The 13,287-nt window shown below is 35.6% G+C and overlaps 1 protein-coding gene across 1 annotated transcript in view; it reads right to left on the bottom strand.

Moving 5' to 3' along the window:
• LRMDA (leucine rich melanocyte differentiation associated) overlaps nt 1-13,287 on the bottom strand; it is a 461,971-nt gene that overhangs the window by 395,015 nt on the left and 53,669 nt on the right. The window lies entirely within an intron of this gene.

Below are 13,287 nucleotides of genomic sequence, written 5' to 3' on the forward strand. Positions count from 1 at the left end.
ACATTGCAACTCCAAAGAACCACTAATAAGAAAACTATTTCCTAAAACAGGGCTGAGGGGAGGGAGAGAAATGGGGCATCAGAGGGGGATGGCAAGAGGGGGTAATTGATGAATTTCTGAAAAATAATACATCCATTGTGTGTCAGAAGTCTGCCAAGACATTTTAAAATATTTCAGTGCACAATGCCTCTCTCTCTCTGTCTTCGTCTCACACACACATACACAGACATGCACAGAGTCTTGTTAGGATTGTATACTCACACTGAATTTCTTCCTGCCAAAGACAGCTGAATCCTACTTCCATTAAAGTTTAAGAAAACAAAACCACCTTTTACTGATTCCACTGAGAAAATGATGAGTTCTAAAGTTACAGAGACCTCTAGAATGTGACAACTCTGACAGGAAAAAATTATTCTTCAAAAGTAGTTGCCGACTGATAGGAGAGGCAGGATTTAACCAGAAGAAGCATCTCTTTGCAATACCTTGGTTGCACATACACTGCAATTACAGAAAGTTGGGGCTCTGCAACAAGAGCTTTCAAGGACTTTCCAGGCTAGCATACCCCAGCCGGATTTGTTTGAGAAAACAAAGTGCTGTAAAGAGATGATGCATTTAGTAGTGGTTAGGAATTTCCTCATTTTCAATGCCAGAAACATAGCACGCAATAAAGGAAAAAATTAAGCGTTATTTTATAGAGGCCACAAAAAGCAGTGTCTTCCTTATAAAAGAAGAACGCCTCAAGACATCAATAATATTCTTTCAATGAGCATTGTTCAATAACTGTTGCAACCCTGAAGCTTTTAAATGTATTAAAGTGATGATGTCATCACTTTAAAGGCACTTCAACAGAACATTATGAGAGAAACAATTTTCCTTTTTCAAACTCAAAATAACCATAACAAAGTTGATTAACAGCATATTCTACTAAAAATATTTTCAGTACCTATGTTTAGAGGCTTATCTAGGTAAGAGCAGCAAATAATATACAGAATTCTGAAATTAAAAGCCTCCATGTACTAATATCACACTGTAAACATATAAGTTCCAAGAGATACATGCTTTAAAAGCATTTTTAAGTTATAGAGAATAAGTAAAAATGCAAAATAATAAATATTTGGAAGAAATAATATTTCCACCTATCATACTTAAAAGCTCAAAAATGTATTCAATTCCACACACAGAGCTGCTCTGAAAGCCACATTGAATATATTGCCTTTGTTTGTTTGGTTATGCACAAATAAAAATTGTGATGACAGTTAAAGACACATCCTTGAAGTAGTCTACCCAATAAAATTTGGAAAAAGAATGAAGAGGAGGAGGAATAAAAAAGTCTAGCTATATAAGATTCTCTTTGTTGCTTGCTTGTTAAGGAATCCTTCTGGCACAACTAAGGGGATTATGAATTCACATGTGAATTTATCCCCTATTAAACTTTTAGTAAAAGGGTCAGTTAGCAGGAATGATAAAGCTCAGGCACACCAGTCACATGCTGTCAGAGCATCTATGACTAGCTCTGCTCAGGCATATCACTGTTTTATAGCTTTAAAATAAAGAGGAAGCTGTGGGGAAGGCTGAAAAGAGTCTACTTCCAAAAAGATTTGAAACAGTACAAAGTACAGTTTCACAGGAGACAAAGGGAGCATGACTTCAGGTCAGTCATTCTTCAAGGGGGCATTGAAAAGACAATAGAATCTTCCATCGCGCTGACGTGGGGTTTCAGTACTCCCTCCAGACTTCTGTACTACTTTCCCTACTCAAACATTTCTCTTTTCCACTACAAAAACTCCTGCTGCTTGGCTAACTTACCTTCTGAGCATCACTCCCAGACTTACAGATACATCACTGCTACGTAGGTGGCAGTTAAAACTGCAGTACGAACTTGCTGATGCAGACGCTAGGCCAAAATTTATGTTTATGCACCACCTCTGTCACATACTTTTTAAAAGTTGCACTTCTATGTAGTTAGGCAATACCACAAAGAGGGCAATCCTGTTTACATCTTCCTACCGCTGTGTTATTTCTACAAGAAATTTGGTTTAAGCTTTTGGGGGTAACAGAGAAGCGCATGAAATTGCAACAACACAGCAGCTTCAGCCGAGATCCGAAACTCACCTGACGACAACAGGTCCTGTGGAGCTGCTCTGTGGCTTCTCACCAGACAATACACCCACTGTTTCTGCATCTTGGCACCAAACTTGCCCTCTCAGGCCCTTCTTCCAAAATCTTGGGGACCGTGTGTTCCCTGCAGAGCCATTTGTCCTTTCCCTACTGCGACTCCCAGCTGCGACTGGTGCCCACATGGTGCTTGCAGCACGCACCTTGGCTTCTGGCCTGCGACAGGGCCCCTGGCAGACGGAGTGGCTGGGCCCAGTGTAGCACAGCAGGACCGTGCTGTGGGACACCTGCTCTCCTCCCTACTGCAGGACCTACCTAGCATGTGCCACATTCTCGGCTGAGACCTTCTGGGTCCAGCTGGTTTAGGAGTCAACATCAATGTGGCTCACGTTACTTAGTAACCCATTTCAAACATGGTATTAGTGAATTGTTGCACATTAAGTGCAAACTAAAAACATAAATATAAAAAATCTTAACCTTTAGGAAACTTCTACCAAGCTTTGAAGGAAGGGTATTATAAAATAACCTCCTAGCTAGACTATACAGAAGAGGGAAAGAAGTTCCAGGAACTGTGGAATAAAACTTCATTTGTCTGTCAAACTGTGACAAATTTTTTCAAAGTTAGCCACACAAGCTAAATAGTTAAAAACAGGTTTTATATATTGAAATTGTTTGGAGATAAAAGAGGACAAACACTTCGGTTTAAGCCTGCTTTCTGCTTACTTCCAACTCACAAGAGCAGTAACCCAATATCCTACAGTGACAGGCTTGCTTTCCCTGCTCGTTGTGGTTTGATCACAACAGTTCCTGAAGAAGGCTGTTTTACACTACAGGGTCCATTTCAGTCTGCAGCACAATTTACATAGCATCTGTATCTATATCCTGCCCAGATTAATGTCCCTGCACTTCTGTCAAACATTTGTCTACATAAGTTTAGAGTTCGTTTTAGTACCATCTTTACCATCATTCAAATTGCTTTCAATGTTTATAGAAAAGAAACAAAACAAAAGCTTATTTACAACCAAGCTGATCCAGGTAATAGCTTTTTGGTGTTCTTTTGTTTGGTTTGGTTGATTGGTTTTTGTTTGTTTTTAGCATTTCTTTATGTTTTATTTATTTTTAATGTACAAAATAAAAGACTTATGTCCTAAACCATACTCTCCTCATCTCTTGTTTTTAATCTCTGCCATGTGGTCAATTTGACTGATATCAATGCGTCTCTAATTCCATACGATACAATTGTACTGAATGGCTTAACATATGAAAACAACCAAAGATTGGAACATTTAACGCCTGCAAAATAATCTTCACTTACTGTGTTTAGTCACATTATAAACTAAGCAAACACAGAGACCGACATATGCCATGCTAATACACTTGCACAGGAAGATTTAATAAATTGAAAACAATTTTAAAAATCAAGCAGCAATTTAGAGTAGTTTTATGCCTAAGATGGGGCTCTGAAAATTGATACTGCTTTAAAGAAAGAGGATCTGCAGTCTGCAACACGATGCAATTTTGCATCAGCCAATCATCAGGTGACAATATTTTTGTAACATAATGAGGTATACAACTCACAAATACCTTCACCTTTCTCAGGCACTCTGCAACTGCTGTCTTTTTTCCCCACACAGAAAGAAAGCGAATAGCCATTGAAATCATTTAAATTTCTTCTTTAAAATAAATAAATAAATAAATAAATAAAGCTTTCTATTATACAGTTTTGAGAGTTTTTGTTTTTGTTGTCAGATTTGCTTTCTTTCCTCTCTATTATATTTAGAAAGAAGGGTACAATGAAGAAAAGTGGGTTTGCCATCAAAAGCATTCATTGCTCTGACACACAAACACCTGTCAGTGGAAAAAGTCTTCAACTTCTTCGCTTCTCTTTACCATGAAGCAAATGTGCATGAAGCTTTCAGACTATTTTCTTCCAGTGTTTTGAAGTACCTTTCAGTTCACATGAAGGCTAACAATTGCAAAGAAGCAAAAGAGAAGGAAAAACTGGCACAACGGAAAGACTGAGGAACAGTGAATGCCTCCCTGCTTATAGTTATTCTTTTGTTGAACATTCTTATGGAACACCCATTTAAAGCACAGCCAAGGCGACATACATACATACATACATATATATATATATATATATATATATATATTAAAAAAGGAAAACTATATCAAAAGCCTAATTCCTAATGTAAATTTCTGCCCCCATGAATTTTTCTTTCTAATGACATTTACACAACAGCAACAGGAAAGCACTATACATTTAACAGAGAAATACAGTATTAGAATATTATTTATACAAAATTACAATTTACAGTTTGCACAAGAATGTCTTGCATTGAAATACCCATCCCTCATTATCCTAATCAACTTGTAACTGACAGAACACCTACTGCAGATAAATGAGGTTTCCTAGTTAGCATATTGACTACTGAAACAAGAACCAACATTTTTATAAAGTATATGAAAAATATAAGAGATTACTCTGAAATGACTGTTGCCAACAGACATAACTGGAATTAAGCCTGCACTTTTCTAAGAAAAATCCCAAGATATCAGTATGTTTTACTGACAGTAAATTAAAGCTGTGCAAATCTCACGTTAAAAAAAAATTAATAAAATAAAAAATCAAGCAATCTATCTCATGACAATAAAACCTTGTGAATTAGTAAACCCTCATTTTCATCTGATGAAGTACTTCTTCCGCTGAGTCTGTGCTTACCCTCCCCTCTCCGGGGACCCTCTCCCAGGGATATCTTTTCTCTGAAACAATTACACTTGAGGAGTTTTGAACTCCTGGTTCAGACTAATCCATCTAACGACAGAAGCACCTTTCAAGCTTCCATTTGACACAAGTCCATCGTTCATCATTTGCTGGTGCATATGCTTTTTGCTGACAGAGCTCCATTACTAGAAAAAGCTCAGTAAGTAAAGTTGATTTGAAACAACTATATATTATATGTAGCCTGCATGAGACATGCTGATTTTGAGTCTAGGAAATCATTGCGTAAAAAAGGGAGGGGGGGCTGAAAAGAACTATTTAATTATTAAAGGACTTTCACTTCTTATCAACTGCTGCAATGTGATTTATTAGTGTTAATTTGCAATTTACTTGGGGAACAATGGAAGAGATATTTAGAGATATTTAACTCTATAGAGCAAGTACATACCCTGCTTTGTAACTCTTGGACCATAAATGTTTCTGGGTTTGTTTAATAATGAAATGTTGCATCAATGCCATCAAAACACAGATTCCTACCAACCTTAGACTTTTGTAAGATCACAGACAGAAAACAATATGCTGACCCGTAAATACAGCAGCACAGGCAAGAACTCATTTGATTCTATTTTTTGACCAATGACATAATTCACATAACGTTAACATTGCATTTCTGTAGAGTCTTTGGCAATTTTAAGTGATTTTTAAGTAATTTACCAAAATGCATTCTGTGCATTTTGCACAGCATTCTGTGTGGTTCAGTATTTCAGTTTTTATTTTACAAATGCAAGTGTAGGGCAAAGAGAGGTTAAGTAATTTATTCAGTGCAACATTTACTTATTAATCACTTTGGTTAATCAGCCTTATGATTATAAGGGTGGGTGGATAAGAAAGCTTTGCCAGTCTGGCTGCACATAACCCAACCATCAGATTTTATTTATTTATTTATTTATTTTTATTAGAGTCAAACAGGAAATGTGGAATAGGGAGGACAGCAATAAAAGATGTTGGCATGATAAAGGGTTATATTAATTAAATATTAATTAAACACAGTTAGCCTTCAGGAAGGCCCTTTTAGTCTCTAGGTAAAAAGAAAACATTTACATGAAACCAAAGATGTACAGGCTCAGGCTAAACATCAAGAAGTAGTTATATCACCGTTACTTTACAACATTTTGCTGTGAAAAGGATGGAAAACCACTTCCCATAACATTCAGCAACATTACACTCAAGCCAATCTCATTATGGAAGAAGAACACAGGAAAGAAACAGAGAATGAAGACAGCTGAAATAACGACACCACAACTAGATTTCAGGTTCTGTCTAAGATATAGCCAGATACAATACTTTCTAGCATCTAGTATTCTTCTTGATTCCACTGAGTGGAAAGAAAATAAAGTTAAAAATGGGAAGACATAAATATAGTTTGTTGGTTTTCTTAAGGAGGAATTAAGTTCTGTGCTTCAATTTGAGAGAACAGGGCTTACAAGTTCCATTTGGGTTAAAAATGTCATGTATTAGCGATAGTCTTTTCAGTCTGTCATCACAGTGAAAACAATAATATATTTAAGTAACATTCAAAAATATCACTGAGATAAAAATAAGTTTATCGATACTCTGTGGTTCCTTAGACATTTGAGTTATTCATTTCCATAGATCTGTTTGTTGCGACATTTTTTTTTAATCCATGGGAAATATTTAAAGCAACTACAATGACTTCTTTATGTAGACACTGTAAATATTTCTTCCATAAGGCCAAAGCCAAGGTAGAGGACACCCTGAAGTGTTCATTGCTCTCTTCAGCCTACATGTTGAAGAAGCCACCTCAGACTACTCCAGTTCTCACAGCAGCAGCACAAATATGCTCCAAAGCAACCCAGCTATCCAAAACCTGAATTTCTCAAATTTTATATTATGGTTGATATACCACAGTAAGAAAGCTGGAACATGATTGTAATTTTTATGCGTAGATGTGAAATTCCCTGAGGTATTCTATCTCCAAATTCAGGACAAATGTGTCTAACTTCTAGCCTTCAATACGGAAAGTGCTGGAAACCATGCTCAATTTTAGAGTATCAAGTACCGAATGAGAAGAGACAGTCCTATTCCACACATTCTTTTCCCTGTTATCATCTAAGAAAACAAAGAAACAGCAAAGCACAGAGTACGTTCCTGATGCATTTTTAAATAGCTAACTAATGACCTAACTTAACTAAAACAACCTAATTATCTTTAATTGTGAAGAAATATACTTCTCATTCTACTCTATAGAGAAAGTTTTATTCCTCCTCCCAAACTGCAAATGCATTTTTTTTGTTAATGAGAAAACCTGGTAAACTGACATGAAAATGGTGTTTATTGGTTTTATACAGATAACTCACTTAGAATTATTTTTAAGCACATTTTAATGAGGTAGAAAGCATACAAGTTACAGATGAAAAAAGTCAACAGGAGAGGACAGCAACAGAAGTCTAAATAGTGCTATGATGATAAAACTAAAAAAGAAAGCATACATCTCCCTGAGGTTCTATTTTGTAACTTACGGTTTCATTTAAAAAATAAAAAAATAAGTAATAATTAAAAAAATGAATAGATGCCCTAAAACGACTGAAATCAAAAGTCTTTGCATGAAGACTACAGCATGAAAAATATTTTTTAAAAACACACACAAAAAAAAAAATCAGCATATATGTTTTGTTAGAAAAATGTAAAAAGCATTATGTAACATATAGTAAAAGATCAGTAAGTTCCAAGTACAGGTAGTAACACTTCTGAAGAAATTAGAAGGGAAAACATCCTCTTTAACAAGGACAAAAGCAGTATTTTCTGGAACCACAATGATTGCACAATTATCCCTCCCTCCTCCTCTGTTTGAGTACCAATTTCAGAACGGTACAGCTAAACTAGGTTATCATGATCTGAGAAAGCTTAAGAACAATTTTAAAATGCTCAGTTTTATAAATCTTTAATTTTGTAAGCATTATCTCAATTGCAAGCAAGATAATAGCTGCTACCAAAATTCATTCAATTTCCAAAGGTATAATACATGCCTAAGATGTTAAAACTTGTTTTGATCATCCCTAAAACTTTTACTTTTTTCTCCATGGATCTAGAAAACATGGACTTAAAAGCTCACCCTCAGAGTTATTCTACATATGTATCCTATATATAGGTTGGGTATTAAGAGTTACTTTTGACTTTTCCATTTTCACTATTAGTTTCAAAAAGAAGTCTATGTTACTTTAAATAATTTAGAAAATGTCAAAGTTATATCTAGGACTTGCCTTCTTACTTACTGTGAAACATCTTGAAGAAAGACAATAAATATCAACCCAGACAAGTTTTACAAAGTAATAACCTAAATATCAAGAGAAGAAAAGTTTGTTTCCTCCTTACTGCTTCTGCACTTTTAGAGCTTTCAGTGATCAAATATATCTTATAGCAGCTGTTCAACTCTCATATTTGTAATCACTTAAAAAAAAAAAAAAAAAAAAAAGCTCTTCAGCAATCTAATGACAAAAAAGTAATGAATCCTAACTTCAAAAGAATTAGTATTTATCTATAAAAACTCTAAAACTATACACTATTTCAAAAAATATACTTGCTTTCAGAGAATAAAAATAACTTTTTTTCAACTTCGTGTGCACATCTGTTGTCATGCTTTGCTAACAGAATGAACTTTCCCACTTGAAGGATCATTCTGGCTATACAAGAAACATGGCAGAAAATTCTGCCCCATGCATCACTGCCAGAATTGCCTCTCAAGTTCTAAAATACGAAATATCATTCTTGTATTAAAATAAAATGAAAGACTTCTCTTAAACAAACAAACTTCAGAACTTCAAGAGACAATCTAGAGATGATTAAAACTGTACATTGCCTCTTTGACCCAATAAAATGGGAGGCTGAAATACTATACACTCAACAGCTGACAAGGATTGGGCCTAAACCTGTGATATGTCAATTCCATACAATCATCAAAAAAACTTGTTTAAAGAAAGGTTCAGAAATATCTAAAATATTTCTGAAGAAAGGGGAAGTTTGCTGTTAATAAACTCCCTCTCCACTGTCCCCTTCACCATTTCTTCCGCCACCATAGTTAGTACAAGCCACTTTTGGCAATACTTTGTCAGACAAAGGGGACTGTTGTGCTGGTTCTGCCAAAGCAATGCCACATTTCCTTTGACTCATAAAAGAGTTGACCTGAAGCTTAAACAAGACAGTAACATGTTTCTGGTCAGCTAAAAATAGGAAAATATTCCCGGCTCTGTTTCACTAAGAACTGAAGAAATACACACACTTTTAGCAGACTACTCACAAGCATGGTCAGGAGTGATGCATATAGACGGGCCAGTGTCAGACTTTTGATTTAAAACACAAATAAAGCACACTAAATATGAACATAAGATCCTGCAGGGCAAGCTATGTGTTCTGTAGATAAAAAAAATCACTGCTCATTAAAAAAAATTCAGATGCAGTGGCTGCAATAGGGAACAGTTAAGTGTAGAAAGAGTAGAAACATACATCAAAATACAATCAGTTTATATTTTCTAGGGAAGATAGACAATGATACTGATGCTATGAGTCTCCTATTTTTCATTTAGTAGGTCTTGAAACTAAATTATTAACAGTGGACCAGTCCACATCAGTCAAAAAGACTGAACTGGAGACCTTTTGCCTGAGGTTAGACTCTCAGACACTCCAATCAGCACATTTAAACTCTTAAATATGATGTTGCCTTCAGTATTTTTTCTATCTAGCTTCAAGAGCAATTTATGAGCTTATGAGAGACAGATGCCCAGAGTGAAAAAATTGACCTGTCTTTTTCACAGGACGTGCAAACTTCAAGAACCTTGAACCTTTCAAATCCATCAAGAAAATACTTCTATTCAGTTGCCAGTTGGATATTTGTAAAATAAAAATAAAAGCCACACACTATATTGAGACTAACAGCTCAGAGGTGAGGCAGAATTCCAGCAGAATACATATATGTGCACGCTCATACAAGGGAGAGAGAAAAAGAAGGTTGAACAGAAACAGCATCAACCTAACAACTCAATCTCTCTATTGGACAGTTTGACCAGTTTCTTACAACAATCAACTGCTATAATTGATTATAAAATAACAGTAACGATTACTTCAAAGAAGTTAAAGAAGATATCAGAGACTACAAAATAAAAGTTTTATGTCAAAGTCAATAACTTATTGCAAAAGCTGCTCACCTGCCAATTTAAGCATATTCCTTCTGAACTACATCATTCATTAAAGATGTACATAGTCTCTAGTCTAACTCCGTTAGACCAGTTAGAAGTACAGGATGCAGACTACATTAAAGCTTTACTTTCCAAGCAATAATAATACTAAAAATAAATTTGAATATTTGGAAAAAAAAAAAAAAACACAGGTTACCTTTATTATAAAATTTTTGTTTTCAAATATCCCAGCTCTAGTCAGAGGTCAGAAAAGCATGTTTATCTGACTGGCTTCTATATACTTCAGTTGTCTCCTTGTGAACCCAAGAACTGAATATTGGAGTGTACACAACTACAAAGTAAAAGTGATCTATCAGGCTTCAACATAACATAACCAAGGAGAAGGCAATCCCTGAAGTAGGAATGCAATATGCACCTGAAGCATCGGAACTGTCTATCTGCTCAAAGTGTCAGGAGTGAAGGGAAATACATATACTTAAGAGCACAACTGCAACTGAATTGTCACTTCTTTTTAATGTTATATTACATGTTGCCTGAAAAACATCCATAACACTATACAGTTCATAAAATACTAAATGATTCTAAAAGTATCCTCTCTTCACACTTTCACTTTCCTATACTTTTCCTTTACAGCAGAACATGCCAACCCCAAATATCCATTTCATGCTGGTAAATTGCTAGGAGGAATGTGTTTTGGCTGCTTGGAGCTAAAACACTAATTAAAGAAAAAAAAATAATTGGAGAAAACAATCACACTGGGTTCTATCTTTGTTGTATAACCAGCAGCGTTTCTAATCCCAAATACTCACACAAATATAATGTAATAATACAAAATAATGATATTAAAAATTATAAATCATATATAAAATATAAAATGACAAAAAAAAAAACATATATTTATAAAATAATAATATAAAAATATAATTTAAAAATATAAGAATAACTATTAAAATGTTATGTAATATAAATGATAACACTCATAAATACATGGTTGTAGTAAGACCATCACAATTTAATATATGAACATCATTATATATTTCCTAGTTTAACATAAGTTATATTTGTATCCAAAGTCAATTGAAATGCTTAAAACACAAGTCTTTGCAGAACTGGAAGGCAGAGACAGTTCAAATGGGCATTATTTGTTGATTGTAATTCTGTTTGAAAATCCTTTGCTCCAACAGAACGGTAAAATCTTTCTTTAAACTGAAGCAAGTTCCCCTTCGAACCACCAGCAATTTGGCAAGTCAGATGAGCTGGCACATCAGAGCACTTTATTAGTTCATGAAGACCACTAGCTTGTCTGTAAAAATTTGCAAGGGCCTAATGCACTCTGACAAATGACAAAGGTTATTAAAGGACAGCTCGTGGGAGTATAATTGCTTTGTGACTTTATCACTATTAACAGAAAGAATGAACATCGGTAGAGAGTTAACACCATGAAACATGAGTACAGGAATTCACAAAGATCTTGACTCAGCAAAGGACATCAGGTTGTTAATTCCATTCTTGTACAACAAAACAATTACGAATGTGGTTACGTACACGCTATGTCTCTATCATTTAATCAGAGGATAAAGCAGTCATCTTTTCAGATGCAAAGAAGTGTATACATATACTTTATATTACAGACTCTACACTACTGCTATGCTGGTATTTTCTATGAACGGTGAAAGGATTCTTACCAACCTTGCTGTACTTAGTCCTTGTTCTGTCAAGTAAGTTACAGGATAACCGAACATTTATGACAACTCAGTTTTCACAGCTCTGTCCACAACATGTAGGGCCCCAACAAAAACGTGAGGTTTTTGACAAGCATCAGTTTTCTCAAAAATACTTACCACAGCTGAGGTGTAAATCCATCTGAATTACAAGAATTTAATTGTTTCAAAACAGGAGGAGGAACACCAGACAAAACTCTGACAAGGTTAAAAGGAGACTGGGGAAAGGTTTAGGCCTAACACATATTACATAAAAATCAATCAAGTTGACTTCTCAAGAATTGCAGAATAAGATACATCATACCACTGCTCAAAGTGAGGGGAAATGAGGGACAGGACTTCCAACCGCACAGCAGCACTTACTTTGTACAGAAACGAAGCACTGTACATTAACTCTTAGCTCTCTGCAAAGCACTGATTCCTGGCAAAGTCACTAACGCTTTGCTTAAACAAGCTGGGAATCGAGTAGCCTGAAACCCTTGCCTTGCTCAGAGGCAACACTTCAACCTACCTGTGCGAGGCTCCGGCTTCTGCCTTTGTGGAGACAGCTGCACCTTCCTCTTCTGTACTTCTGCAGTGGCAAAACACTTCTGACAGATTGATCAGAAGCATCTTCTGATACAAAAGAGAACTCCCAAGTTTAGACACATTTTCTGTATCCCACTGTAAACCTGCCTTCCTCTCAAAGCAGCATCGGTTAGGTAAAAAAAAAAAAAAAAAAAAAAAAAAAAAAAAGTATGTATGGCCCATGAAGAACAGTCCATAACAGGAAACAGAGTTTAGGTATGTACTTTGTACTAAAGTCCCAATCTACAGGACAGAAGTAAACAATAAAATCACAGAACAAGGTATTGCTTGGTATGAATACAGGCATCAGAACTGTCTTAAATTTGGCTGTGCCACTGGGGATTCATTTATTTATTTAAACACAAGACACAGGTTGATATATAAGCAACTACTGTAATCTGTGCTTCTGCTCTTTTCTTAAAAGGGATGCATAGGCTTCCCAGAGATGTAACACAGAGCATAACCAGCTAACTAAAAATCACTAAGGAAATATCAAGTGACATTTATTAAGCCCCATTTTTGGACACCTCCAAAATTGTTTCTGTATATTTTGTATTTCACTGGAGTTAAAAAGCTCAAAACTAAAAGAACTTCATAAATAAAATGTTGATGTCAATTTCTGACCCAACTATAAAAGGCTTTCACAAGGCTTGCAATGTCTCCCTGTCTAGAAACACTCATACTCAAGCAGTCAATAGACCCTGGGCTTCCCATCTTCCCCAGTATCACAGCCCAGATACTCAGCCAGAGAATTTTTGCTTGTGTCACAGTCTAAGACTTACACTGACTCGTTACCTCTTTCCTGCCACTTCCCTAACTAACCCTGACTGAGTTTTATTGCCTGGCACTATCTGTAAAACTAGTCATCTTCTAAGCTTTACCAGTCAGCTTCCTTTTTAGCCTACTGGGGGTTGGAATATAATCTCTATTTTTATTCATCTGCTTTACTCCC

This window comes from Aythya fuligula, chromosome 7, assembly GCF_009819795.1.
Source record: "Aythya fuligula isolate bAytFul2 chromosome 7, bAytFul2.pri, whole genome shotgun sequence".
Taxonomy (NCBI): Eukaryota; Metazoa; Chordata; class Aves; order Anseriformes; family Anatidae; genus Aythya; species Aythya fuligula.